General features: G+C 39.3%; 1 long non-coding RNA gene across 1 annotated transcript; it reads right to left on the minus strand.

Moving 5' to 3' along the window:
- Nucleotides 1–1,126: 1,126 nt before the first annotated feature.
- On the minus strand, nucleotides 1,127–5,268 carry LOC307007789. The gene is made up of 3 exons (XR_013799683.1): nucleotides 5,142–5,268; nucleotides 3,361–3,702; nucleotides 1,127–2,978 (listed from the first exon to the last, which is right to left on the minus strand). It is a non-coding gene; the product is annotated as an uncharacterized lncRNA (long non-coding RNA).
- Nucleotides 5,269–5,491: the final 223 nt, after the last annotated feature.

A 5,491-nucleotide genomic window follows, 5' to 3' on the forward strand; every position in this document is an offset into this window, starting at 1 on the left:
GTGAAATTATGTGTTTTTACATACCAAAATCCATGCGTTTTCCCGATGTTTACACTTGATTTGGTGTACTGGTTCGCGGACGTACAATGAGTTTATCATATCGCAAGAAGGCTATGTCCCCCCGTTCCCTGGCAGCTCTCAACTCCGGCATCAGTTCTTTTCGTTTCCTTTTAATGGATTCCGTGTAGTCCTCGTTTATGTAGATTTTCGTTCCCTTGAGTTGTTTAGCGCGTTGCAGGATTGCTTCTCGATCCTTCCAACGCAGTAGTTTGGCGATGATGGGTCTCGGCCAGTCTCTCCCGCCAGGTTTCCCTACGCGATGGGCTCTCTCCATTTCCACCGGGTGTTGTAGTTGTAGTTTCTCCCTCAGCAATTGTTTGATTTTTTCCTCTGCGTCAGGCCAGGTCTCCCCGGCCGACTCCAACACTCCCTCAAAGACCAGGTTTTTTCTGCGGCTCTGTCCCTCCAAATACTCCAGTTTATCCGTAATAACGTGCAGATTGTCACATACTTTATAGAAATCGTTTTGTATTGTGTCCGTGCGTTCAATGAGTTTCCTTTTCTCTTCTTTTATAATGTCCACCTCACCTTGCGTGAACTGCAGGCTTGTTTTTAGCTCTTGAATGTCTTTTAACTGTGAATCCATGCGGGTGTTTGTTGACTCCATGATGAGTTTTATGAAACTTTTGAAGTTTTCCTGCTGTTGTTGAATTAATTCCCTGAACATGACCCTCTGTTGCTCCATTAGTTCCGTGACTCGACTGAGGCTTACATAGTCCTCCTCCGTCGCCGAATCTACCTGTTGCTTCGCCTCTATTTTTGTCGGTTTTGGCATTTTTACTCTCTTTTCAGCTTAGGTTCATTCGCGAACTTTCTGTATAGGTTGTTTATTCTGAGTATAAAGTTCAAATGTAAACACACGGCGTGCTCAGTAGTTTTGTGCCCGATACAATGCGCGTGCGCCTTGAATAAAACATTTATTCGATAAAATAAAATGGAGGGCTAAATTGCCACGGGTTGTGTCCAATTTTTGGAGAAAACAAGGGTTGGGTTTTAGTGCAGATGTGGAAGGGAGCATAAACACGATATACCAATGTCTTTATGGACAAGGGAGACACAATTATTTGACTCTCAACATCACCAGACCATGATGATGGAGGCCTTCTACACCAACTCAACGCCTTTTTGGGCTACGAGAAAATTTTCCAAAGCTGTTCCACATCACCCAGAGACAAAATGATGGACGCTGTACTCATTTTTACGGTACTGTGTCATTGAGGTACACTCTCGCAACGCGTTTCGAACTTTCCAAAGGTTCTCATCAGGCGAATTTGAATGACAACCGTCTCAGTCTCCTTTCTCTTTCCACTGAACTATGGTAGAGGACGTGATCCCCCTCGACTTTATAGTCAAGAGGGCTGGGCCCCTCCCACTCTGCCAAAAATGACCCATCAGCACTGTATGGTGCATCATGAATCGTTTTTTCACTATCAATGAATTTGTGTTCAATTTTAAAAAAATTTAATTGTAGCCATGCACTCATTTTTGCTTTTTAAATTTTTATATGTGTTCATACCAACCTCCCAGCACTGTATGGCGATTCACAAGTTGTTTTTAAACTGTCAATGAATTTGTTTTCAGTTTTTAAAATTTAATAATCATATCCATATACTCATTTTTGATTTTTACACTTTTATACATTCATACATACATCTCCAAACAATACCAGGAACACCCCGACGTCATGCCCGAGGTCCAGAGAGCGAGGCACTGGCTGGATTAGGGTTCAAAAACTCCAAAGTCTGGACCTGAGGTCCAAACCCGGCTGTGCACGGTCCATCGCTCAACTGGCCGCTCCCCGAACACAAACAGAGTGGACCAAAATAATGTCCAGAGAGATGTACAAACATATAAAAGAGGGCTAAATCGCCAAGGGTTATGCCAATCTGGGCTTCAATTATAAAACAATAAAATGGAGGGCTAAATTGCCACGGGTTGTGTCCAATTTTTGGAGAAAACGAGTGTTGGGTTTTAGTGCAGATGTGGAAGGGAGCATAAACACGATATACCAATGTCTTTATGGACAAGGGAGACACTTAGGGTTAGGGTTAGGTAAGGAGGTAAAAACGACTTTCACCCTCATTAGTAACCACCCTCATTAGCATATATGGCATCTGATTGGCTGAATATTAACTGTCCATATATCTGCAACGGTGTGCTTTATCTGTACGAAACTTGGTTTATATAGTAATTGATGTATGGCCAGTCGACTGGTGGTGGTTTGGTTTGTGTCTCTAGCGCCACCAGGTGTGTAGACACGGTACTGCACAATTTTTTTAGACCGGGCTGTTTAAACGTGGGCTTTTTTTTTATAAAGGTCTTTTGTTTTTGAATGTTATTTACTGGTCTGGGTAGGTTTTAGTGTGGTCTGGTCGGGAGAGTTTTTAGATACGGATGAGTAGTCGCACCGGGTGTAGGACATGCATGCTGTCTGGCCACACAACCAGGTATGAATATATTTCTATTGTTTCCAAGGCATCAAATTCTTGAATGGTCACTGCTTACAGGAAATACGTGATTGGACATTGCAAAACTATGACAACTGTTACCTCAATTCATAGAGAAATTAACCTCAATATAAGGACAAGTTCTGGCCCAGGGACCGGACGGACCTCAGCCAAACTGCCATGCTTTAGGTAATTAGAATTTTATTCATTTGGACTCACAGTTCTGATGATGAAATCTACATTCAGCAAAGAGTGTTTTTGAGATGCTTAAACTTCCACGAGCCCGTTTGTTTAAAGCATACTGATCCCAGGAGAGAGCAGTGTTTTCTCCGACCCGTCCAGCATTAGACAGCAAAAAGGCCAAGCTGATCATCAGAAGCGACGATATAGGTACGAAATGTTAAAGACGATAAATGATGGTTTGGAACTTCGAGATGTCATGCCTCCATAATAATCAATAGAGATTAAGATCTTAGGCCCCGTTTACACGATGGGAAAACGCAGATATTTCTCTGCGTTTTGGCCTGTCATTTACACGAAAACGCCGTTTTTATCCCAGAAAACGATCATTTCTAAAAACTCCGGCCAAAGTGGAGATTTCTGAAAACGCCGGTTATATGTTGTCGTGTCAACTGGGAGAAACGGGGTTTTAGGTTCTCTCTTGTCGATTCTGAGGATTCTGATTGGCTTGCATGGCTTTATCCTTCTCCCTACACTGCCGCCCATAGGTTTGGCATAGTTATAAAGGCGCTCGACGGCGTATTTATGCGGGTTGTGTGCACGATGTTATTATTGAAAACGGAGGGGGAGAAATATTCGTTTCTCTAAATACCCGGCTATGTGTAAATGTGGCCTTAAAATCCTTTCTTTGTTTTCCAGTGATTTGACATGCACTTCTGAGGAGTACAGACATGCTGTACGGACGCCCAACCAGGTATGATCACACACCTAATGAGAACTTATGCTTGCATCTATGGAATCAGATATGATTAAGGCTTTCCAGTGGTGTGACATGTGCGATGTGCACACGTTTCTGACTTGAATTGTTTGTACTTATTTTTGTTATGCACTATTTCTGTATGTGTGTGGTTGATACATTGTTGCCTGTTGTCTTGACAATTTTAGGGAGATGCCTTTTTAACTGCAAGTAGATCAGGAGGATCCTCCAGCCTTCTGGATTCTGACAGAGCAGGCCCTGCGGAGAGAGAAGCAGCACAAACCACATTATTATTTGTTTAGACCTCTATTAGCATTGCTTAATTTGTGTGTTCTTGTTTAAGCTTCTGTGTTTGATATGTTCTTTTAACAGCTGATTTTTTTTTTCTACTCTTACTTGTTCCACTTCTTTTTTTATCACAGTCTCTGCCAGTTCATCATTTTTGTACCTGTTGCCATTTTATTTATTGTTCATTTTTATGCTGTGCTTTGTTGTATATAGTTATTTTGTGTTCCCGGAATAAAATGTCCCTTAACCCATTGATTAATTCCATTATTTAAATTTACTAATACAAGTGCTTTTATTAGGTATTACAACATATAAGCACTGCACACTTCACTGGTGTACACATAATTTTGACCTAAACTCACAAACTGTCACAGAGACTTGTAAGATTAAATGTGAACTGTTTGAAGTGAATTGTCTGTTCTTCTTCAGTCGAACAACTCAGAGAGATTGCAGTCTGTATCACATTTACCAAATTCAAACAGAAGAAAAAATTAGTACGTACATTTGCCAGAGGCCTATTGTTATGAGGGTCATTCTATGTAAATGTAAATTTTTCTGTCCCTAGCCTTTACAGAAATATTACACTTAAACACTTTAGAATTACAATTTATTGACATTTTAAAATAAAACTATGTTATTTGGACCATTACACCTTCTTGAGCCATCAAGTGGCAAAATTTGTTTTGTATTAATTACCAGTATATAGAATTCCAAGCAAAGCACATGTACAGAGTGAAAATTATTTATTTTGAGGGTTTAAAACAGGTTTTTACACCATTTAAAATACAATAATGTTTATATATAACTATCTAATATATTATATAAATGGCATACAAAATTCAGAATAAATATTATAACATTTATTATGAAAGTATAGGTCCCCTGGTGTTACTGGCACTGGTTTTACCTTTCTTATGGGTAACACCAGTGACTCCCATTTCTAGCTAAACTTTATTCAAATCTATTCATTTAGATTGTATGCTAAATGTAACAATTTATGCTCATCTACTTAATTATAGTTAAAGAATAATGATATTTGGTCTATGTATGTCATTGGTGATTCATTGTGTCACTGGTGTCACGGTCTTTTTTTTTCTGCCACATTAAATACAATGTCACATGTGACATTATAATAATTTTACATCCATTTAATTCTGCTACACTCAAAAGTTAAGATTTAAATGATTGCAGCATTACTTGATTTTAACTGGTTTGCAAATATTTTAATTGTATAGCAAATTAGAATTAAAACACCTTTATAATTCATTATTATGTAAATAATCCCCCACATATTAAAACTTTTTCATAGTTCAAATCTTCTCATACCAGTCTCAAAGATCCTAACAAATCAACAAACACCACGAGTGTGCATCAATCTATTTCCGGCGGCCAGAAACAAACAAACTCACCATTCTCCTGAGCTAGTTTGCGGTTGAGCGCGAGCCCGAGAGATAAAGCCATGATAGTTAACGAAAAGACTGTAATGTTGGGACTTGTAATGAAATTAAATAAACAAGGAGAGAGGATCACTTGTTTCTTCTTCTTCTTCTTCTTCTCTTATTTAATGGCAAACTGCAAACAACGCTTAGGTGCATGCCGCCACCTACAGTACTGGAGTGTGTATTATCATATCATTTAAAATTTTACTCCATAACCCTGAGTTTTTTAAAAAGGTAAATAGCCTTCCTAATGACTCTTATTCCTTCTCCTTTTGATCCCAGTATTCCTACCAGATTCCACTCCCTCCCTACCTCCTAAA

Source organism: Phoxinus phoxinus, assembly GCF_949152265.1.
Source record: "Phoxinus phoxinus genome assembly, chromosome: 12".
Taxonomy (NCBI): Eukaryota; Metazoa; Chordata; class Actinopteri; order Cypriniformes; family Leuciscidae; genus Phoxinus; species Phoxinus phoxinus.